The 24,932-nt window shown below is 47.5% G+C and overlaps 1 protein-coding gene across 2 annotated transcripts in view; it reads right to left on the reverse strand.

Moving 5' to 3' along the window:
- Positions 1-24,932, reverse strand: part of TRIM2 (tripartite motif containing 2) — a 146,472-nt gene that overhangs the window by 85,524 nt on the left and 36,016 nt on the right. The window contains exon 1 of one of the 2 annotated variants that reach the window (XM_084768913.1): positions 15,426-15,894. The exons of the other annotated variant lie outside the window; for it this stretch is intronic. The gene's annotated coding sequence lies outside the window, so the exon portion shown is untranslated. Of the gene's footprint in view, positions 1-15,425; positions 15,895-24,932 lie in introns of those variants that run through there. 2 annotated transcript variants of the gene reach the window in all.

Genomic DNA, 24,932 nt, shown 5'->3' on the forward strand with positions numbered 1-24,932 from the left:
GAGACACAGAGTCCAGGAGGAAAGAAGCGTCATAATTCTTGTAGGCAAGAGCTCTGATGGAGGTGAGCACAGGGTACCCAGGGCAATCCCAAGACAAGAGCCAAGGATCGAGTCTTGAGGGATGAGCAGGGATTAGTGAAAGGAAAAAGATCAGGGAGCATAGAAGAACTAGTACAGGGATCTTTAGCGCGCGCGCGCGCACACACACACACACACACACACACACACACACACACACACACCAGCTCTGGCTCAGGGAAATTGAGCTTTTTTAAAAATTAAAAATAACTATCATCTATCATTATACATCGAATGATGATCACAGCCATTTAGCAAGTGTGTGGTATGTTCCAGGCACTGATTGTTTTTGCTTACATATTTGTTTGCTTGCAGTGCTGGAAAATGAATTTAATGCTGTGCACATGCTAGACACAAGTTGTGCCCTGGATTGTAGCCTCCAGCCCAGACACTGTTCTATTAATTAATTTGTTTGTTCCTTTGTCGGAGGCAGAGTCTTAAGTATCTCAGGCTGGGCTTCAGCTTGCTAAGTCGTCAAGGATGAGCCTGAACATGTGGTCTTCCTGCTTCTCCTCCCAGGTACCGGGATAACAGACATGTACTCCCACACCTGGCTCATGTGATGATGGGGATGGAACACAGACCTTTGTGAATGCTAGCCAAGTCATCTGCGTGCTGAGCCACACCCCCAGCCCAGAGCATGTTTACACACAGTGACTTATTATCACGAAATTTCCCTCCTTCGGAATCACAGAGCAACTGACCAGTGTTCAGGGACCTCAAACCTCAATGTTTCTGAGACTCAAAAACCCAAATTTTGCTAATCCCCGGGAGAAAGGAGTTACCGGCTAACACAAAGCAGAAGCAGGAAAGGGTGCTACGGTGGTGAAGAAGACGGGGCAGATGAGGATTCCTGGTGAATGGAGTCCAAGGCTGGGGCATAAGAGGGCTGGGGACTTGAACCTGAAAGCCACGGACACTCTGAAGACTCAGAAACAGACGAAGATGAAAGGGACAGACACCAGACACCCTACCTGAGGAGCAACCGGGGCAAGACAGACTCAATAATCCAGTGAGCAGGGATGGTGACCAGGCTAGGTTTCTGATCCTAAAGAATCAATAAGATGCCATTCATACAGCCTGGGTAAGGGGTGGTGGAGGGGTCTGTGTGCTCAGATATAAGACAGGTAGGTGACAACTAGAGAAAGAAGGTGACAATGACCTGAGTTCAAGTTTGGACATTGCTTGTCTTGAATATCCCCATTGGCACTCATGTTGAAATTCAGTCTCTATTATGAGGTATTAAGAGATGGAACCAGATGGGACCTTATCATGTGGGTGACTGGGCCACCAGGGCAGAGTCACTGGGCCACCAGGGCAGAGTCATTGGCTGGCCCATGTGTTAAAGTGTTACCTTGAGGATGGGTCTGCTGTAGAAGCTAGTTTAATTTTGTTTCTTTTCTGTGCCCCTGTCACCAAGGGATGCCCTCTGCCACCTCAGGATGCTTCAGGCTGTCCCCATCTGTCCAAAGACCCTCCTCAGATGCAGCCTTTCTCTACCTCAAACATTCCAGCTTCCAGAACCACTGTCTGAGTGAACATTTATTCTTTATACGTTATCTGTTTCCTGGTATTTAGTCATAGCGACAGAAAACCGACTGCAGCAGACACATTGAGCTCCAAGGGTCTGTGAACACCATGGAAACATCAGCAGCCGTTGAACTCACAGCTCTAAGCCCAGGAGAAAAACCTGGGTATGAAACAAGGCTTAGAGAGGGGAAAAGAAATCTAGGCAGAACAAACCGTGATTATTAGCACTATTAATCTGGCAAAGGACACACTGCCTGCATTTATTTCATTCCTTCAATAGCCAAATAAAGTCAACAACCACCATGGTCTTTATAGGACAGACTTTGTATGTCACTCAGTAACCTGCCTAGGATCAGGGAGTCTCCTTGCCCAGCTGTGCCTGAGTTCCCCACCCTTTAGTGACTGTAATCCTGTATTTTATTTAGATGCAATATAAACATATATCTCTCCGAAACAAAGACTGTATGAAATCATCCTCAGCCCTACACCCTCCTGCTATTTTCTATTTAATCTTCAATTTTTATTTATGTATTCATGACAAGGTCTTGCTATGTATCACAGGCTGGCTTGGCTCTGATGAGTCTCCTGCCTCAGCCTCCAGAATGCTGGCATTATAAGCATGTGCTACCACGCCTGGCACGTCTTCCACTTCTAAAATAGACCGGCTGCACTGCGCGATCTTGACTTACAACCCACGCCTGAAAGGCACAGCTTGAGAATTGCTGTCTAACACCCCTGCTGCCTCCCTTCTCGGTGTCTGGGTGCTTGCAGCAGGTGTGCAGAAATGAAGGGGAGCTGTAACTGACATCAGAGACGCCGACGTGCTGAAGAGAAAACCGGGCTTCTGTTTGCTTTTCAGTCTTCGGCACAACCCGATGAGCATTGGATCCCTTCTGCCAAGCCACACCTGGAGGGCGTGTCTGTAGAAGCTGGTTCTTAAACACACAAGAGTCATTTGCGGCTGTCACGAGTCCTTGTGGGGGATTAAAGCCATTTCTGCTGCCAAGTCCTCTCCCCCCACCCACCCACCCATGGTACAGGAAGGGAGGCAGATGCATAGAACTTTGGAGACACTTTCAAAGTTATTTGCTCTAAAATTGCCATCGTGTTACATAGCAGAAGGATTTGGGCGTGCAGCCCAAAGCAAACCAGCCCCAAGTTAATACTCTCTTTAACACGGTTCCTGTAGATGGCAACAAACCCTGAGGCAGAAGCTACGGAACGTGGTGGTAACATCTTGTTCAGTAGGAAATGGCATGCTCCTTTTCACCAAATGACACCTTTTGAACGTCCCCCCCATCACCCTATCACCCCCCACAGTCTCTGATAGCTAGTGTTGCTTTGGTTGAGTGGGCAGGCTCCCAGGAAATTAGTAAAGCTCACTGCTGCTGGTTGTATCTGTGGTGAGTAAATCAAGGGGAGAAGACCTGCCTCGGAATCAGGACCAAATCATTCACTAGGCTGGGGTCAACCGTGGAGGAAAGAGACGTGTGTGCTTGTGTGTTATCAGTGTTTTGCTCCATCTATGGCCCATGGACCTCAGACTCCCCAAGTCTCCGAACACAGACTCATGCTAACAGCTCCACATGGAACCCCCAGGCCCTCAGTCTCAGACTGAGGCCTCATTGGTCCCTCTTATTCTAAGACTTCCAGCACCTTGGCTCTTAGGGGTTTCCTAGGCTCTCCAGCCTGCACACAGTCGTTTCGGGCCAGTGCGGCCTCTGATATCTTGAGTCAATCCACTGAAAACTCACAGCTTTTGAGGAAAAGCCTCCCGTCCCTTTTCCTAATCCCTCCATCCCATGATCACCGTCTTTCTTCCTTTCCCCACTGTCCTCACTGTGGTCCTCACAAATCAAAGTCTTCCCAACACAGGCCAGTCTCTGCCTTCCCCCTTCATCCTTGCAGTAAAAACTTCCCCTGGGGAGCTTCCCTGCTCTCTCTGACCCCTCCCTGGAAACACTTCATGAGTTGGTTCTTGGCAATCACCCAAGTCCGGAAAGCTCCTAAGATAGCAATCCCCAGGCTTAGCTTCTTCAGAGAGCCCACCTACCCTGGGCACTAAAGGAATGCCGCCATGCATCTAAATCCCAGACCCACGTCCGAAGGGAGGACAGCTGGCCCAGCAGCCATCTCCAAATGCCTATGTCACTGCCACCTCAGATCTAACACGTGAGGGCTGACTCTCACACTCCTGCCTCTGGCAGCCACAGACTGGAGAGGGTAGCCTCTCCCTGAATCCTCCTCAGCCACAAACTGTGAAAACAGGGACATTGGCCTCCCGGTCCTTAAGATCAGAGGAAGCAGCAGAAGTGGGCGTGTTCCCAGGCATCATGTGCCATACCCAGGACACACACGATCACTGCTATTGCTTAAGACTTCTGAATTCGTCTCTTTGATTGTATGTATTTCTTCTCATCCACCCCCTGCCCCACCCCCACCACCAGCTGACAGATCTTTCCTCCCTCTGGTGCAGTCACCCTTCTGTGTTCAGTCTACCTTTGCTAGAACTTTCTGCTTTAGAAGCTCCCTCTTCTGTTTAGCACTGCGAAAGTCCCTGCTATGGCCTGAGTCCCCACCTGCTGTGTTGACATCTTCTCACAAGGTGACCTTATCAGGGTACAGGTGCTCACGTTGGGGTTACATCCTCATAAACCTTCCTGAGGTTGGAAGTGTTGTGAATAGAGAGTGACATTTAATACCTCTTCATAATCAACATCTTAACCTGTGCAGGACAGTCACCCCTGCCCACAGCTGGGCAATACCATCGAAAGCCAAATTTATTTGAGAATGTTCAATAGCTAACAGTGTGTTTGAGACCTGCATCTCAGAACCACCTAGAGTGTTAACTCTTCCCTGTCATGCTCACAAGCTAAAGAGGGTGGACTTGGGTGCTGTGGTTTGATGACATGGTCCGGTGTCATTCAAGATGATCAAACTTCATATTGCTACCTCAGAAAATGTTCAAAGTTAAGAATTCAGGGCTGGAGAGATGGTTGAGCAGTTAAGAGCACTGGATGTTTTTAAGCCCCAGCACCTACATGGTGTCTAACAACCATTTATAACGCCAGTTCCAAGAGATCCGATTCCATCTTCTGGTATCCTTCAGCATCCCACACACGTGAGATACACAGACATATGTGCAAGCCAACACTCATACACATAAAATAAAAATAAATATTCAAAACTCTGAATTCGAAGTACAGTATCTATTGGACATATTTCATTTTCATATCATGGTAAAGGTGTAAGTCGTAAATCAAGCATCACAAGTCAGGAAGGCTGTGAAGGTCTTTGCAGAGGTAGCCAAGTTTAAATGAGGGCATCAGGGTGGGCTCTAGTCTGACTGGTGTTCTTATAAACAGGGGAAAGATGGGTACAGATCTAGGGAGAGAAGACGATATAATAGGAGGAATGCCATCTAGAAGCCAAGGAATGCCACAGGCTACCTGTAGCTAGGTGAGAGGCGGCATAGAACAGTCCCTGTCATAGCTCTGAAGCCAAGACGACCCATGCAATCTGTGTGCCTGGCCACGAGGATACACTGAAGAGCCTCCTTGCTTTGATCCCAGCCTATTGTAGGCGGTGCCATCTCTGGGATGGTGGTCCTGGGTTCTATAAGAAAGCAGGCTGAGCACGTCATGAGGAGCAAGCCCGTGAGCAGCACCCCTCCATGGCCTCTGCATCAGCTCCCACCTCTGGGATCTTGCCCTGTGTGAGTTCCTGTCCTGACTTCCTGCAGCAAATGTGGAAGTGGAAGCCAAATAAACCCTTTCCTCTCTGGCTTGCTTTTTTTTGGTCACAGTGTTTCACTGCAGCAATAGAAACCCTAACTGAGACACTTTCATTTAGAGTCTTCCACAGTTCTATCATCACCATCACCATCATCACCATCATCATCATCATCATCATCATCATCATCATCATCATCATCGCAGCAGCAGCATCACAACAGACAGAACTTAGGACCTTGTGCACACTAAGCAAGTGCTCTACCATAACCCACCATCTTGGCTACTAGTGCTACTTTATCACACATCACTCAAGCAGGAATTACTGAGCATCCTGTCTAGTGAGAAGGATGTCCCAGGTGAGAGTACTGATGCTGCTTTTGTCACTCAAATTCATGGAGATTTAGTTCTAACATGTTGGGTCACAAAAGTGTCATAGAGATAACGGTTTATTTGTGTCTTATCCATTGCTTGAGGTGCTGGGGGATGGAAGCTAGGGCCTGACACACACAGGTAAGCGAGCATTCCTCCCCTGAGCCCCACCCCCAAGGCCTGAAGGGAATTTGTTAAAAGGTAAAAAAGTCTTTCTCCACTCTGAGAGTAAATCACTGTTAGGATCTCAGGGAGCTTAGCTAGTTAACTGCCACACTGAAGGAATTATGGGCTTGAGCTGAGCGAGCAGGTTCTTCCACATTCAGGCCACCGGGGCCAATAAATTTCATGACTAATAAAGAGTGGTAGGAAGAGTGAAGGAAATGGCCAAGCACATCCCAGTGGGTCAACAGGACAAACTTCATAAATAAGAACAAGATGGTAGACTGTCTCTTCAATCTTTCTGGCAGCGTCAGTACCCCAGGCTCCAAGGAGAAACCAGCCACAGCCTCCAACAGGCAGCTCTGGTGTACACACACACACACACACACACACACACACACACACACACACACACAGTATAATGTATTATCCTAAGCCAACAGTTTAATGTTTGCTTGTTTGTGGGTTTTCTGTAGAGGAATTTTAATTCAAAACATGACTGCTCTGGCAAGAGATCACATCCAAAGACCTTCTAGGTCTGTGTGATTCAGCTGGAATACAAACACGCCTGTAATCCAAGAGACAGAGGCAACATCTGAGTTCAAGGCCAGCCTGGTATAGAGCAAGGATCAGGTTTTAAAAAAAAAGCTTAGGTCCAGGCACGGTGGTGCATGCCTTTAATCCCAAACGATTGAAGGTAAAGTTAATTTGTAGACGCAAACACCCATGTTGGAAAGTGATGTCTAATTGAGTGGCAGGAAAAGTGATGAATCAGAGAAGATTTGACAAAATAGGGTACGCCCAACTCTCAGGAGAAGAAAGAGGAAAGGAAGCTACTTAAGGGGTAATGCAGACAAAGAGAGAGAGAGAGAGAGAGAGAGAGAGAGAGAGAGAGAGAGAGAGAGAGAGAGGCGGGTAGGAGGAGGGAGAGAGGCAGTTTTACTGGGACAGTAATAGAGATTGCAGAGACAAAACTCAGGTGAAGATAGAATGAGCCAGCGAACGAGAAGCCAGAAGATTAGAGCAGACTGCTGGAGTTAGTTTGAGGCCAAGCAGAACACTTCTGGCTGAGAGAGAAGCCGGATTGAATAAGTCAGCTGGGAGAGGACTTTGAGCCAGAACAGCTGAGTTGACCCAGCCAGCCCAGAGCTCAGAAAACAGGAAAGGGTGAGCTTATTAAGCAGTAAGTCTCAGAGGCTGAAAACATTCTAGGCCTGGGTTAGATTGTACAGAGGCAGTAAACCTCTGAGATAACCATTGAAGCGAGCAAACAGGACTTCCTTTTACAGCCTTGATTCTTCCTTAATTGCATTCTACTGACTGGAGACTGAAAGCTAACCACGGTGTGCTAACTGCGCTGGGAAAGCAGAATGGAAATCCATAGGCATCTCAGCGTAGCTTATCCCATGAACTCTGCAGCTCAAGGACGAACCGTGGGCCTCGCTGCCTGTTCCAAATAAGACAAACAGCGGTAGGACCCCACAGCCCACATGCTTGCTGTTCACAGCCTCAAGCCACCAGACTTTCTTCTTGAAAGCCCCCATATGACTTTAATTTTAAATTAACCGTTTCTGTTTTAAAGGGAATAAATGGACATTTTGCCAGAGAGGGCATATTTTGAAGCAAGTGCTCCCTTAGCTCAGGTTAGCCCTCAAACTCTCGAGGCAGGTCAGGCTGGCCTTGCCCTTTAACGTCTCCCACCTTTCCCTCTCCCACCTTTCCCTCTCCGCTGAGCTTTCCCCTCCTGCATCACCTTTGATATTTGTTTTGAAATGTATACCCCCTCGCCAAAGATCGTGAACAAACTAAGAAGCGTGATTCTGAAGTTGTGGCTGTAAACTCTTAAGTGCTGCAGCAGTCATTGTGAGTAGCCACAGGCTGAGCCCTGGGTGGTCTCAAGGGGTCCTAGCAGAAGGTCTGGGGTGTTTGGTACCTTCCTGGCCCTCCTGACCAGCCATCAAGAGGTACCAGCAGCACGCCTGGAGAAGGATGTTTGAAACCTGACTGGTTCTTCATAGATTTAACATCACTCCGGTGTGTGCATTTATCCAAGAGACTTGAGAGAGAGCAAGTGGCTTAGAAGACATCTAGGAAAATCACTTTGCCTAGTTCTGTCTTGACTGAGGTTTAGCATGGAACATCCTGTTTGCGATAAGCCTCAAACCTGCCAAGAATATCTTGTTCTGGATTATAAATGCAAACCAGTTCCTAGGCAGATGGAATTCTCAATTTTTATAGCCCCGTAAATCTGCCTTCCTCCATAACAGAAACAAAAACTGCTCTAACTATTGAAAGCAAATTCTTTTACAAATTTCCTATTCTGGTTGTTTATAGGCTTCTTAGGAAATAACCTGACCTGGGGGAGCGGGGAGTGGAGGGCAGGGGGCTGGAGCTGGGGTGTAGCTCAGTAGTATAGATCACACTAGCATGACAAGGTTCTGGGTTCAATGCCAGTAGAGAGAGAGAAAGAAAGAGAGAAATTAAGGAAAAGTGGGTTGTGGTAGCACATGCCTTGACTCCCAGCACACAGGAGAGGCAGGCAGACCTCTAAAGAGTTCAAAGCCAACCTGGCCCACAAAGAGCATTTCACGTCAGCCAGGGCTACATAGTGAGATCCTGTCAAAGGAAGGAAGAAAGGAGGGAGGGAGAGGGAGGGAGAGGGAGGGAGAGGGAGGGACAGAGGGAAAAAGAAAGCGAGGGAGAAGGGAATATGAATTTGTATGGATTTGACCTGTAATCAGTGTTTATTACAGTTCAGAATCTTTGTTTAAGCAAAACACTTTATGTAACTTACAAGCAAAATATGTATAAAGGAAATAGCTGAGAAACCTAGCATTTTATTGTTTAATGAGGCTGTACTTACAAGTGAGATGAGATTGGGGTTGTAACCGGTAGTGTTTTCTTTCATGCATGGATAAACCCAGGGCCAGGCACAGGTTAAGCTTGTGCTGTAACCACTGAGCCACACCTGTGGCCCCTACTAGAGTTTTCTATGTTGTTTGGGTGGCCAGTTTGACAGCTTAGCGTGGGCTTTAGCCTTCAGGCATGCATTTCTTTGTACTTCAGGGTTCTGGATAGAGAATTGGAGGGGGCAGAGGGTTGGGGATGAAGAAAACTCCAAGGGTAATTGCTACTTTATAGCACATAATAAGGAAAACCAGAAAAGGATTGCATTGGCCTCCATTCATCTCTCTCCCTTGGGCAAATGGCTCCCTGTCACTTCATTTGTACCCAGAGTGGGTGCCACCCGCATGACTGGAGTGAAAGGGACCCTTTTATCAGCTCGGCCCGTTGGGCTGCAGCATGTGCGCTACACAGATGGCTAGCGTATTGTTCTCCTGAAAGGGAAACAGCTTTGCACTGGAGACTTTTCATGGCGAGGAGCTGGAGACCACACTCTGCAAACTTGATTTCATTAAATTTGGTTTTGATCACTTGGTCCATTATTGGCAAAAGAGTCAGGTGATAAAGATGTCCAGTATATCCTTGCCATCTGTCCTCCATGGCAGTCACAACGCTAATGTCCCTATTGCCCTCTACCGGAACTGTGTAAACTGAGTGCGAACTTGTAGTCCGCTGAGCTTGGTCTTTCTCATGGGTGCTTACTTTGCCCTGTACTTAAAACTGTCCTAAAGCTACCCAGCACTGCTTGTCTCAGCCATTACAAGCCTCTACAGAGCACAGTGGCTGGGGCCCTCTGCTCTAGAGAGCCAGGAGGTACTAACTATATGCCTAGGATGTGAGTAAGCAAATGGGGTAGTAAGAATGCTTTGAACGGCCGGGCATGGTAGCACACGCCTTTAATCTCAGCACTCGGGAGGCAGAGGCAGAGGCTGGTGGATCGCTGTGAGTTCGAGGCCAGCCTGGTCTACAAAATGAGTCCAGGACAGCCAAGGCCACACAGAGAGACCCTGTCTCGAAAAACCAAAAAAGAAAAAAAAAAGAAAAAAAAGAATGCCTTGAACTTGCAAGGAGGGGAAGGGGAGGCATCAGATGGAACGTCTGTGATTCACATAGGTGTTTATGGGTAACAAGTAGCTAGTCCCAAAGCTTTCAGCCCCTGTTGAGGAGCCTTTAGTCTACTCTCTTTGGAAGACTGTTCCTTGCCCATGTAAAATATTAGTTCAAGAAGGGCTCAAAGTATGCAAGGTTTGAGTCTACAGCGTCTTTCTTTGACTAACATGGTTCTTTTTTTGTTTATTTATTTTGTTTTGTTTTGTTTTTCGAGACAGGGTTTCTCTGTGTAGCCTTGGCTGTCCTAGACTCATTTTGTAGACCAGGCTGGCCTCGAAACCACAGAGATCCACCTGCCTCTGCCTCTTGAGTGCTGGGATTAAAGGCATGCACCACCACTGCCCAGCACTAACATGGTTCTTATTTTGCCTTCCTGAAGCAGAATCCAGTGCACCTGATGAAAAGAAGCATCCTCGACGTATACCACACACCAAAGACGACTTTGCGCAGTCAATGACTCAGATCTAGAAGGAAATAATTCACACTGGTAACACCAAAGAGATCACTATGTGTCTAGTGAGCCTCTGCCGCAGCCAAGGCAAGCTGCACTGCCAGTCTCAAACTGTAAGAAAGACAGGGGTGGGGCCTGACCCCAAGCTTTTCTTCTTCTGAGTGTTCTGCAAGTTCCTGCTGCCCCCTCATCTCACCCAGGCCCCTAGCTCACCACTTCAGTTCCCGGCAGAATCATAAAGCAAGGCAGACTGTCTGACTGAAAAGATAGACTTCCACTCTCTATTGTGCTCAGTGGCCAGAGACACAGAGGGAAGCTAACAAGATGCAAATCCCGTTCAAATGTGCCTAAAAACCATTTTCATCCCTAAGCAAAGGCCCGGAAAACTTATTCAATGTGCTGCCTTCATACTATGGCTTGAGACCATTGTAGAATATGCAACGCTAATTTAAATAAATTGCATGTAGTCAAAGAGAATGAGACGGCTTTGTCTTTGTTTAGTCTGAGAGGCTATTTTCATGATTACAGGGGCCTGATATCATCTTCTCAATTATTGCAAAGCTCGGAAGTGTCTATCATTTACTCTCCAGCAACGCTCCTATTATGGGCTGTTTTGCAACCACCCACCCCATTCATAGCTACGGCAACACTGGCTGGGAGCTGAGAAGGTAACCCCCTGGGAGCAAGGCTGTTACCTACTAAAGAGTCTTGAGCATAAGCGACCTGTGCCAGAGTACTCTGATTATGTTTAATGGTCCAAGAAGATACCTTTTACCACCAAAGGAAGTGTGTCTCAGTGCCAGAGGCCTCTATATTCTCCCAGGCAGTGTTTGTATTTGAACCTCTGAAAAGATCTCCTAGTTCTGGAATGAAGACAGCCTCATCACATAGCTCTAGGCTGGCCTCAAAAGTTTGGTACTTCTGCCTCAGCCACCTAAGAGCTGACTGCTGTGCTGGGTGGGGTGACAGGGTGTTGTGGTGTTTCCTCCCATAAACCTCCAGTTTAGAGGGATGTTTGTTAAGACATAGGATACTCTAAAGAGAAGTCACACATTTCAACCTGCAGGGAAACTCTTTAAACTCGGGAAATAAACAACGTATACCTCAGGAAGTCCCTGAAACTGACCAAATACACTAGGCCCTTCTCTCCCTAAGCATATATAAGCAGTAAGGATTGCCGAGAAACACTCTCCGATGAGACAAGGCCCCCAAAAGAGACAGTCACCAGCTGACCTGTCTAGAAGACTCTCAGACAAGCTGAGCTGTTTCAAAGAGGCTCAGATCAGACCCACCTGGGAAAAAACAGAGACCAACCAAGCTGGATGAAAGAAGTTAAGGACTAGCCAAGCCACCTGGGAGAAGCAGAGATCTGCATAGTTACCTGTAAGATGCTCAGACCACCTGTGCCTCAAAGAGACATTCTCCAACCTGTTGGACTACCTGTGAGCCAGGCAGTATGCTCCAGGTTTTTAGCTTTGGTGAGCTGTCTTCCATGCTGGGGCTGGGGCTGGGGGCTGGAGTTACAACTATGTTTGAGTCATCTCTGCTCTTGTAAGTAACCCCAATAAAACCCATTAGTACACCAAGTTGGACTTTGGTGGCATCCTCACTTTGATTTGTAGTTGATTCCCTAGCAGGTGGGGTGCGGGGTGGGGGTGGGGGTTGAGGGGGTGGAGTAGACATTTGTTCACACCTCCACAGGAATAGTGTCACACAACACAGAGGTGTACCACCATGCCCAACTGGAGGGAAGGCTTTGGAGGAAATTCGTCAACAGGTGAAAGAAGGAGCTACTGAGAAGACATCACCAATGTTTGGAAAACACCTTTCAGGCTTAGGCTCTCCTTCCTACACTGTTGCACCTGTATAATCATGGTTGTATTTCCAGCTCATAATGCAGGGCCTTGAAATGTGATATTTTCCTCCATAAATCTCTGTGGCTGACAGACTAGAATAGGGGCTTGAAAGGTGCCTTTCCTTCCTCCTTCCTCCTACCAGACAGGGGCAGAATAATCTAAAAGACCCCTTGCAGGGGCTTGAAGAAGTGTTCATTGTTAGCATATGGGAGGCCCCTAACCACAAACAAAGAAGCAAAACAATTTTTTTTCTTCTCACTTTTCCACCACTTTTTGGTCTCACATCAGACGGCTCAATGGAAGGCTAAATCTGAAACTTGCCACATTTTTGGATCTAACAAAAAAAAAAAATCACCATTCCTGAAAAACAGCCCAGAGGTCCAAAAGGGAGAGAACAAAAGGTAAGAGCGATTTTATGTGCCTCTTGATACATTAGTTTAAATTGTCGGGTGCGTCTAGGGGGTAAGAGGGCAATCCTAAGAGAGCTGAGATTCTGAAACTAGAACGACATTTACACACTGAGGATAGTAAAAGCTAATTACTTCCTGCTCCAGCCGTCTCTAGCATCCTCTGCAAACTGCTTCTAGAAGCTGGGTCCGGAAGTTGGGATGTCTTGGGTGGATTCTTTTGCAGCAGTTAAGCAGAAGGAAGCCTTCAGCAGCGAGCATCCATTTGCACATTTCTAATCCACCATAGGCTGATAGCAATGCAGACAGATACACTGATTTTGTTTGATTCAAGGACACAAGAAAGACATTTTTTTTTTTCCCATATGGTGCTAGGAATAAACCTCAGGGCCTCATGCATGCCAGGAGGCAACCTACACCTTCCACACCCACAGACCCAAGGACGTTCAGATCTCTCAGGTCCAGCCATTCTGGACAAATAAATTTTACATAGACGTGAAATGTGTTAGGATACATGGAAACAGGGAAAATCCTAGAGAGGGAGTATTTCTGTTCTATCATAAAGCTGAGAATCAATGGCAGGATGTACAAAAAAAAAATCATAATGTAGGAAATAACCATTGTGAAGAAAATTTAGTATGTGCCAACATAAGCACTGATTCTGATGGTCAACTTCTACCAAAACCCACAAATGACATAAAATCCATGTGAGGAATAAACACTGACTTGGTGCTTGCCACATTTATTTTCCTTAATTTTCTATTCGTCTCAAAAGTTGCAGTAAAAAAAAAAAGTGTTTCTGAAGAACCTGCCAGAATAAACTTTCAATGTGTAAAATAAATAAGCTAGCGCTGCTCCCATTACATATTTATTACCCAGCTAGATATGGGATAAACAAAGCAACCTTATTTTAAGCAGTGGTGAGTAAAGGAGGATATCCCAATATCTTCCTCCCGGGATTCTGAAATTTCATTTTCAAAGCTTCCTTGCTAATATTAATTAGCCAGTTGGGTTATCTCCATTGGATGAGCCAGATTTTCATGATACAGAATTTGGAGAGTAGCACATTATTACTGCAGCTTGAACATCACAGAAACCGACCACTGGACCTGCTTGGTAACTATCAGCTCCTTCTGAAGAGTCAATGGGTAGAATCCAACCCATGGGCAAGCCAGAGCAAAAGTCAGAGCATGAGATGTTAGTGATCATACTTTCTAACCCATTTACATTTAGTGTCCTCTGAGAAGTTCCTTCTACTTGTACTTCATCATAAAATAAGAACTACAATCTCACCAAATAATAATCCATGTAAGCCAACAGTAACAAGATACAAGTATAATTAAAGATATGGATGCCACATTTGCTTTTGACAGAAACAGTGAGCTTTATTATATAGAGAGTATTCTAGTCAAATAAGAGCAGGGTTTGGGTAAATGTTCTCAGAAAATACCGATAATAGCAAACGATGATAGCATCATACAGGCCACAGCCCAGAATGAGGTCAAGGTAACTGAGTAAAACAGAATTCTACAAGTGAGGGGCAGGGCTGGGGGAGGGAGGCTGCTAGAAGAAGAAAATGCTAAAATGAAGGGCGTGAGTTATGGTTATGAACCTTCCGTACACAGTCCTGAATGTAGAAGGCCCCGCCCATTCTCTTCAAAATCCGTATTTACCCAAGGGAGAAGGAGGTGGAGTCTGTCCTTTTATAATTGATATTTAATCATTTTATGAGCCTATGTTTGAGCAGGATGGAAATGTTAACGTGTGTCATAAAAAGTCTATATAAAAATATGTTCTGTCTTCGGTCAAGGCCGTGGTGGGCCAAGCACTCTGAATCATTCCTGCTCTTTTGTTTCTTGGAGTTGAAGGGCAGGTGCTAGCTCTGCCAAGGGTGAAATCAAGTGGAAATCTGAGACTAGAGGTCATGTACAGTCCAGCACAATAACCCCCGCCCCCATAAAGGAATCTGGAAATTCTAGTTATGCTGTCCTGAGATTACAGCTATATATTTAAGAATACAGATGTGAAAGTTAGGCTCCATATGGGGGGGGGCAGAAACCGGTCTTGGGGCGAGGCATAGATGTGTGTGCTGTACCAAGAACAGCCCCTCTTGTATAGCCTAGGGTCTAGTCTAATCTTTAGACTCGCAGAACTCCAAATGCTCTGAAATGAACTACTTAAAACGCATTTTCGAGCTGGAGTAGCTCATTAGTTCAGCCAGGCATTTGATCCCTGGAGCCTCAAAATAAACAAATACACCGCTCCCCCCCCCCCCCGGCAAAAAAAAAAAATCTAAAAAGCATTTGAATCCAAAGCTGCCTGTGCCCTAAACAGAGGAAAGAGGTGCAGAAAGCAAGTCAGTTGCTCCCTGGAATTGATTGGATTACAGGTAGGAAAGGATTTAGGGTTCTTGGAATGCTTTGCATCTGAGGAGCATTTCTTAGGACAGGCTTGCTCCCTACCCCCCAAGCCTTCACCTCTAGACAGCAGCATGCAGTTTTAAACGTACATCAATCAAAAGGCCTCAAAAGGCAACATCTCCCCCCTTTAATAAGCCAGAAGTGTAAGCGTGGAAACTAGTCAGAAGGTTTTTTTTTTTTTAAGGAAAAGAAATGGAGAGGGGGCGGAGCCTGACATTTTCATGCTTTAAGATTACAGAGTAGCGTTCTTCTCCTGGGCTAAAAGACTATGCAATGGGTCCGCAGGGACCGCAGGGGGCACGCGGGATGCGGGAAACAGTGCTGGCTGCCTGACAACGCCGCAAAACCGCAGCCCCAGCGGGGATGCCTACTGCCCGCACACTGCCACCCTCAGGGAAACTTACCGCGCCCCTCGCGGCTGCTGCTCGCACTCCACCTCTGGCGGCCAGCAGACCCTGGTGTCCGTGCTCCCGCCCCACGCGGTCTCAAGGTCACACGGCTAGCTCGCGGGACGCCGTCTGCGCCACAGACTCAGCAGAAAGAACGGACGCGAGGAGTGGGGCTGGCCTCGCGGGCCGCGCCGGGGCCTTCCCTCCGTGTCGTCGGTGCCAGACAGCTCCCCTCTGGGTCACTTCCATTCTGTGCTCAGTCCCAGGGCCGCCAGACATCTGTTTTCCATAAGCCTCGCGCAGAGGCAAATCCTGGATTAGATGCCAGAGCCCACACCGCAGCTGATGCACGCACAAAGAACCGCAGACCAACACGCAAGTTGGTGCCTAGTTCCAGAACGACTCGGATGACTAAGGCGGCCGCAGTCAGGATGCGCCAATCCGCGGCTGCCTGGGGTTTTCAGGTCTACTGCGGAAAACTCACCGCCCCCCCTCTACTCCCGCCCACCCCCCGCCCACCCCCACCCCCCGCCCACCCCACTAAAGCACTCCGTCCCCTGCAGGGGAAGTGACTTCAGCTGCACGGGACCTGCTGAGTGAGCTCAACGCAGCCGGCCTCTACCACCGGGCATTCGGTATTGAAAGCAAACACTGCTGAACGTGACAGAGAGGGAAGCGCTCGGCGTTTGCTTTAATTCCAATTCATGAGTCAATTATGATACAGCCAGCGCTTAAAAAAAAAAAAAAGCCGATGAGGAAGTGCTGCCTCTGTGGGCTGACTTTTCACTCTCTAAAACAGCTGGGCAAACTAGCTGCCTGTTTCCCTCAGTCCCTTCCTCACTTCGGAGTTCTTCCGCCGAAATTGTGAAGTCTTACTCTCCAATGCTCTCCAGTCTAGTGCGGGTTATGCCAGGAAGACCTGCCATTTCCCAACCCTGTAAAAATTACTGTTAAAACAAAACAAAACAAAAACGCAGGGAGGGATGAAAGGAAGAGCACAGATAGGGATTTTCAATTTCTCTGGAATCTAAAGACCACCGACCACTCCCCCTAAACCCCATCCATTGCCCGCTGACACACACACACACACACACACACACACACACACACACACACACACACACACACACACACACCCTGCAGCCCAGCTGACACCTCCAGGACACGCCTTTCGAAATTTGGAGTTCTGGGACAAAGAGGCTGGGGACCAGCTGATCCTGAGTGTGGCTGTAGGGACAAGAGCTGGAGCAGTGAGGGCAGATGCCATGTGGTGGATGGCAAGGAAGTTAGGTCACTGTTCTTGTCCTTGTCACTACACCCTGACATTTGGTTGGAAGCTAAGGGGGCCGCTCTGAGGGATTTCAAGCTGGCCAAGTGATGTAATAAGGTTTCCACTACCGGAGAGATAACTTCACAAGGCGAGTCTAACCTAGGAAGAGAGTGGAGGGGAGTTTGAAATGGAGGAGAAAAAGAGTCCAAAGAGAGGAAGGGAGAAAGTAGGATTTGATGTTCAGTACGGGGAGGGAGTGTACTATAACCAAGTTATAGACTGCCACTTAGGTAGCAGGGTAAGTAGAAGAAAATGAAGGGACCCAGGGAAGCCAGGGAGCTGGGTTCACAGAATGAGGTCACAGAGACTGAGTGTGGTTACTAAACGCAAACCAACCACATAGATTTCTAAAGTGTTTGGAACCTTCTGGCAAAGCAAGACAGATCAGGCAGGTAGGTGTATGCATAGAAGTCAAAGGTAAATACAGAGGAGAGGAAAATGCCCTGCGTTGGTTCATTGCTGCTGCCGAAACAAAGTGCCTGGAACTGAGGGCATTAAACAACAGAAAAGTGGAGCCTGGAAGCCTGTGGCCAACAGGACGGGGTAGGGGGTGGGGTTGGGGGTGGGAAGGGGGAGGGGAGGGGAGGTAGTCCTTACTCCTGCAAGTGCCAGGAAGGGCCTGCTGCAGGTGCTTGCCAGCTCCATTTGGCTCCTCGGCTTGTGCCATGGTATGGCTGATTTCCTCCCCTCCCTCCCCAGCTCTCTCCTTGTCTGTCTGTGTGACCAGATGTCCCCACCCTTTTTTGTAAGACACCAGTAATATTAGGCTAGGAGCCCACCTTACCCTTCAACTAACGTTTTTTAACTAATACATTTGTCCTCATGTATCAGTCAGCTTTCTATCATGATATCAAAATGCCTAAAATAATCAACTTATATAAAGGAAGGTTAATTTTGACTCTGTTTCACAGGGGTCAATTCATTGAAGCCGGAGTGAGACATGACACATGACAAACAAAGGAGGCCCATTTACCCATTTACCCACAGTGGCCAGGAAACTAGGACAGAGATACTTAGACTGAGCTTCCAAAATCCCCTTCAAGGGCAGGCTCCACGACTTATTCCCTCCTATTTGGCCCAAATTCCAACAGTTCCTGTACTTGCCAGTAGCACCACAGGCTGGGGTGGGGTTGAGAGACAAACCTTCAACACCACACAAACCTTTTGAGATGTCTAAGATCTAACGATAGCATTTTATTTCTATCCTGGTTTTGTTTTTAAGATGTATTTATTTATTTATTATGTATACAGTGCTCTGCCTGCACATATGCCTGCAGGCCAGAAGAGGGCATGAGATCTCATTATAGATGGTTGTGAGCCACCATGTGGTTACTGGTAATTGAACCCAGGACCATTGGAAGAGGAGCCAGTGTTCTTAACCACTGAGCCATCTCTCCAGCCCCAGCTCTTCACTCTTATTTCTTACTCCAAAACAATACTTGTGTAGTCCTTGATCGTCAATCCATCTTTTGATGGCCACCTTTGGAGGATTAGTGGCTTAAATAGGCCTTCAAGGGGACTCTCTTGCATTCAGTTTATGACCAGAAGGGTGGAACTCTTTTAGGAATCAGTGAGAAAGTTTGTGAAGTGGTGAGGGGAACTGCTGAGGACCCTGAGATGATCTATCTTTACAAGGGTATGACAAGTTCAAGGTGAAACCATTTCCTGTTGGAGTTCTTTAGAGGACCAGCTTCCTAACACCACTGCTCAGTGACTGGGGCCTGCCTCATAGACCTCTTTAATTTCAGCTGCTAACCTCTGCCCAGTATCTAAAATGTCAGTTAACAGAAAGACTCCCACTGGAAACAGCAGGAAAGAGCCCATTCCCTCTGCTGCAGAGGTAGCTGAGCAGTGTTTGCTGAGCACACAGTTTATGTACAACACCTTGGCATAGAAGGGGACAACGCTGTTTCCTATATTAGTTGGCTAGTGGGGGCGAGGGTCAAAGTGCACAGGTAACTACAAGCCTTTCCATAAAAGAGGCACTGGAATTGTTCTGAGGACTCAAGGGAAGTGTACATACAAAGGGGTGGGGGTGGGGGTGGGGGTGGGGGTGGGGGTGTGCGTGCGCACGTACGCACGCACTTTGATGAAGAGAGGGAAAGTTCTAGCACTCAAAGATGTCATCTGTAAGATGATTAGAGGAAAAGCCAGATGACATAAGAATTAGTGACATCATATATTGCTCAGATTGTCTTTAAGCACTGGCTTTTGACCCTGACCTTCCTCCTATGCTTCATGGGTAAACTATATATTTTCATCTACCTCCTTTGGTTTTAGCTCTTGCACCTTTTGTGATATTGGTTCCTGTAGTTTGACTTTTTACTTCTTTGCTACTTTGTGGGTTCTTCTTTTTCCTACCCTTTATCCTCCTGGTTTCACCCCCTATCACTAGATAGGAGAGAAACAGGATAGAGGAGAGAGGGAGAGAGAGAGACAGAGAGAGAGAGACAGAGAGAGAGAGAGACAGAGAGAGAGAGACAGAGACAGAGACAGAGACAGAGAGAAAGAGAAAGACAGAGAGAGACACAGAGAGAGATATCTTTGAATCAAATTTCTCTCTTCTTGTTTCATCTTTGAGAAAAACTACTAACAAACTGCAGCCAACCCCCCTGAAGGACCAACCACCACCTACCCTGCCTCTCAGGGCCCTAGAGAATTCCAAATGTGACACAATCGCAGAAACCACGCCTCTGCTAGAGCACGAGGCAAATCATAGTCAGCTGCAGCAGACAGTCGAAAGCAGCCCCATATCCCCACACCTGGGATTAAAAGGAAAAGATATTTATATAATAGTTCTGTGTTTTTCAAAGAAGCCAAAATTCCAGAATTCTCACTACAGGTTCCTCCTGTGTCTGCTGTGGCCTTTATTCTATTTCCCCAGTCTAAATCTTATCCTTAATCCAAAATCCTGATTATAAAATTTGATTGGCCATGGATGACAACAACCTCTTGGAAAGTCACACACACACACACACACACACACACACAGAGCACATCCTGATTCTTCCACCCTCATTATCTGTACACACAACTCATTTCCTTCATTCTTTCTGTGCTCCTTTTGAGGTCTCTCCATGCCTTGTGTATGTAGCCATGCACACACACAAGTGTGTGCACATATATGCTCTAGTGTGAATAAAAACCACAGGTCAATCTCAGGTGTCTTCTTCAGTCATGCTTGCCTTAGGCCCAAAGCAACAGTGCCAGCGAACCATGAGCCATAACATCTGAAACTGTGAGCCAAAATAAGCCTTTCTTACTTAAAAGTCTATTTAAAGTGGCTATTTTAGACAGTGATGGGAAAGTGGCAAACACAGCTTAAGCAGTCTCAGCTTAAGCAGTGTCAGTGGCACCATCTGCAGCCACACTGCCTGGTCCTGGATCCCACGCACCAGCCATCACAGCCAAGGGCTGAGAAAGTACATTCCTTGGAACAAGAAAACAAGAAGGACAAAACCCAAGTTCCCTTTTAGTTAACAGAAGGCACAATAGTTACCAGCCTGGGCCTGGAAACTACAATCGCCATGTGAGGGGGAGGACCACAGAGGTGCTCCATAGGCAGCACCAGAGCAAATAGCCTTGCTTAAAAGAAAGTGGGGAGAGCTGGGGTGTGGTGGCTCACATTTTTAATCCCAGCAGAGGCAGGTGGGTCTCTGTGAGTTCGAGGCCAGCCTGGTCTACAAAGAGACAATTAAGGCTACATAGAGAAACCCTGTTTTGAAAAAACCAAAAATTTTGAAAAAAAAAATTAATTAATTAAAAATGAAAGTGGAGGGAACAGAGCCTCCCTCCCCGGGGGGGGGGGGGGCGGGGCGGGGGGGAAACACCCAATGCAACAACAAATAAGAAAGGAGCTACAATGGTGTTAATCTTCTGCTGCCACCTCCACTCCTTGCCAGTCCCCTCCTTCCCCTGCTCACCATGGATTCTTTTTAATACATTAAAAGGAAGGGAACAGGGGAGATAAATTGACATCCATATAGGGAGATAGATGAGCAGTGACAACTTTCAAAGAAAGAACCAATGGCCTTCTGCATTTCCTCTTACCCCTGATGCACTAGGTGGGCTGGGGACACAGCGGGACATGGTTGCTATAGAAACAGGTTTGCAAGCAGCCTTGATTCCTAGAGGCTGAGGGTTGCTGGTCACCAAGCCCTCTTGCTTACCCTGTGCTGCTGACTTAAGGTCCTTTCACTAGCAGTCGCTCTTCCTCAAGGACCCCACCCTCAAAAGCCACACCCAGAAACTTGGGACAGCACTAGATCTGTGTGTGCAGCTCAGAGACCATGGCTGGGGAAGCCAGTAAGTAGGAAAGGAGGCTGCCATGAGAGACCAGTATTCTCAGAATGCCAGTGTGTGGAAGGCAGAGATGCCTGCCCTTACTCAACTCCCCAGCTTTTTCCCAGCACCAGTGACAGCTCAGACAATGGCACTCTTGCTTTATTGCAAGGGCTGAGTGTGGGAAGAAAACTGCTTTTTAATGTCTTGTCACTATCTGTCCTTGTCACACATCCAACACAGCTCCTGGGACTTCTAGGGTCACTGCTGCCTTATAGGGGCCTTTCCATTTTCTACTGGTAATGTACCAGCAGTAATTAATATTTATGTTATGTCCCCATTGTGTCCAGAAGGCCGAGAGCATCCAGAACGACAACGGCTACCCAAGCTGAGGGTAGATTGAAAGAACTATCGTTCCTAAGAAAATACCAGTCGCTGCTATTTCTTATTCAAAAACCATTCACAAGAAAGGAGTTGTGCCCAGGAAAGGGCCTCTGTTCTAAGGCTCGGGGAGGATCGTAAAGCTCACAGCCTCATTCTGTTCCCTTGGTTTCAGAGGAAAAACCGGAGGGTAAGTGATGCATCAAAGGGACTGGACTGTGCTAGGCACCCTGGAATTTCAGTGAGTGCCCAGCTGTCTGGAAAGCACCCGGGGACCACAGGAGACAGGATGTTGCAAATCTCACTGGATTTTAGGAGCATCTATATTTGCCTCGAAGCCCCTGTACAGGGGTCACCATACCCACAGTTTCAGACTGTCTTGTGATCTATTGACATGAAGTGGAAAATTCTAGAACTGAGCAGCCTCTAAGCGAAATAGCCATCATTACTGTTCTCTCCTGTAAGTGATCCTTGGGATTAATTATTGTTCATTGCTTGCTCTGCCTCATTACGAATGAAAAAATGGTAGCTATGGACGTGCATAGAAAGTCAGTTTATGCTACTTCCCCTCTGCAGCATCAGTGCTGCCCTGCCCCCTCCCCCCTGCAGCATCAGTGCTGTCCCCCCTTCCCCCTTCCCCCCTGCAGCATCAGTGCTGTCTCCCTTCCCCTCATCTCCCCCTGCAGCATCAGTGCTGTCCCCAACCAGGAGACAGAGAGAGAGAGAGAGAGAGAGAGAGAGAGAGAGAGAGAGAGAGTTGTGGGAGCAGTCTTGGGACACTCTCAAGCAGGACGTCGGTATTTAAAATTAAATCAGCGCTAGATGGATGTTACAACCAGAGTAGCTGGGAAAACTATGCAAATCATAGTATTTCAGGGAAGCTCAAGAGTAGCCTTTATGACACACAGTTCTGAGCTAAAAATCAGCTTCAAAGTTCAGTGTAGTTCTAGGTGTAGGGAGATGAATGTGGCTTAGTGGAACAGGTGGCCTAGCATGCAGGGCATCCTGTGTGATGCCCCCAGCACAAGCCAAGCAAACAAAACAGAGCACTCTATTTCACTCTTTTTGGAAGGAAGGAGCATGAGGAGGGAAGACTTCCCATACGAATCTGTCCCTGGAGATGCCTTGGCAGGATATCTGTTATACCTGTTTTTTCACACTGGCGACTGGTCACACACACAGGCAACTGCCCCGTGGGAGTGACAGCATTACAGATAGGCTTTGTGGGGCCACAGACTCCAAGGTGTTCCACACACTTGCAAAAAATAAATACCATTCTTGAAGATGGCTCCTATGCCAGTGTCAGAGGCTGTGTATGTGTGTGTGTGTCTGTGTGTGTGTGTGTGTGTGTGTGTGTGTGTGTGTCTGTGTGTGGTCAGCTATGGCCTTTTGATTCCCTGTGGTTTCTAGAGTCAACAGTAGGAGGAATTTGGCTGCAGGCTGTGGGCTGCTGTTCCCTCATCTCAGCCTGTCAGTGCTGGAAATTGCAGCAGAGAGTGGGAAAGCCCTTCTAGCCTCAGAGCCCTTGAAAGAGCTGGAGGTGAGGTAAGAGGTGTGTTCCCAGAGGGTGGCTTGAGATGAGAGAGTACCGGGGTCCTCCTCAGGGAAAGTTTTGTTTATTTGTTTGGTGAGTGCCTTTAATGCACCTGTGTGAAAACAAACAAACAAACAAACAAACAAACAGGGTGTTTCCCAAGTGCAGGTGAAGCAGTATATATACTAGTTTGAAAGTTAAATTTCGGGTAAACCCTGAATACAGGGACTATGGCTACAAACCAAATTGTCACTCCTCCCAGTGCTCCAGTATGGAGGCCCCAGGAGCACCAAGGTCACCAGGGTGCCTGTTCTTCAGGTAAAAGTCTACCAGGGTTTGACTCTGAGTCTCTGGAGTCTTGTGGAAGAGTCAGGGGAAGGATGAAAGGACCCAGAGGGGACAGGAGCTCCACAAGAAAGACCAACAGAGCCAACTAACCAGGGCCCAGAGGGGCTTGCTGAGATAGAAGCACCAACCAAGGACTGTACAGACTGGACCTAAGCCTCCTACACAGATGTAGCCAACGGGCAGCTTAGGCTATATGTGGGTCCCCTAGTAAGGGAAGGGGGACTGTCTCTGTTATGGACTCTGTCGCTTGCTTTTTCATCACTTTGCCCTGGCTGGGCTGCCTTAACAGGCCACAGGGAAAGAGGATGCGCTCAGTTCTGAAGCAAATTGATATACTGGGGTGGGTTGGTGGTAGGGGCTCCCCTTTCCTGAGGAGTAAGAGGAGTAGGGGGTGGGGGCTGGGGTCAGAGGTTAAGAGCACTGGCTGCTCTTCCAAAGGTCCAGAGTTCAACTCCCAGCAACCACATGGTGGCTCACAACCATCTATAGTGCCCTCTTCTGGTGTGCAGGCACATATGTGGGCAGAACACTGTATAAATAATAAATAAATAAATCTTAAAAAAAAAAAAAAGAAAAGAAAAGAAAGAGGAGTAGGGAAAAGAGGGAGAGAGGGTGGGACAGAGGGAGGGGGCTACGATCAGGATGTTGAGTGAAAGAATGAATTTAAAAGTCTACCAGAGACTGTCCACCATTTTTCTTGACCCTACTGCACTAGACCCTCAGCTTGAGACCCTCCATTTTCTTAGGGGTTTCTGCAGAAAAGAGCGAAGAAATGACAGCTCTTGTCAATCTTAGGCAGGAGTTAAGGGTGGGTTTTCAAAAGGGCAGCTTCTCTGTGGGGTGGGTGTGGCCTTGCTTCTCATCCTCTGCCCTAGATTGCCTCTGAGCTCCCAACCTGGCTTTGCAGGATCAGGCGTCTGTACTCAGCGACGATTTCAGCCTGTTCTTTGTGGGAAACCTCTGGAACAATATCTAGAAAGTTCCATCACGATGGGGGCATGCTTCATGGAGGAAGGTGCAGGAATGACCCCAAGCCGAGCATTCTGAAGGCACCTGTGTTTCCTGTCTTTCCAATCCTCAAATGTTCCCACGAGGGAAGTCTGTGATTGTGAAGAAAGTGAGGCAACTGTAGTGAGTAAGGGACTCTCCCAGGACACCTCACCACCAGCGGAAACTGGAGACATCAGATTAAGTTCAATTCTGTTTCCCCATGGACCAAGAGTTAGAGTGACTTGGAAGACACCGTCTCATTGACGGATCAGATGACAATATCTCAGGGGACACACTTCATCCAGAGTCACCTGCCAGCCAGCATGCTGTAGAAACTAGAACGTGACCTTGCACGGTTGACTCACTAGTTCCTCTCTTCAGAATTTTTAAATCAGCCTGGGATACACTCAGCACACTACGTCTGTGGTTAGACCTATCCCTGAATGCCAGCATCGGGGAAATAAGTGGATTTATCACAGGTTTTCAGTGCGCAGAACATGACACAACAAATTCTTTACTCCCAGACACATTTAAGCCTCATAATGGTCCTATCAGAAGCTTTAGAAAAGCAGATGACTTGCCCAACATTACAAGACTAAAACAGCTCTGAAGCTTCTGCCTCTGCCTTGTCCTTCCGGGGTGACCCTCAACCCATGTG

The sequence above is a fragment of the Acomys minous genome (assembly GCF_964271855.1).
Source record: "Acomys minous genome assembly, chromosome: 19".
NCBI lineage: Eukaryota > Metazoa > Chordata > Mammalia > Rodentia > Muridae > Acomys > Acomys minous.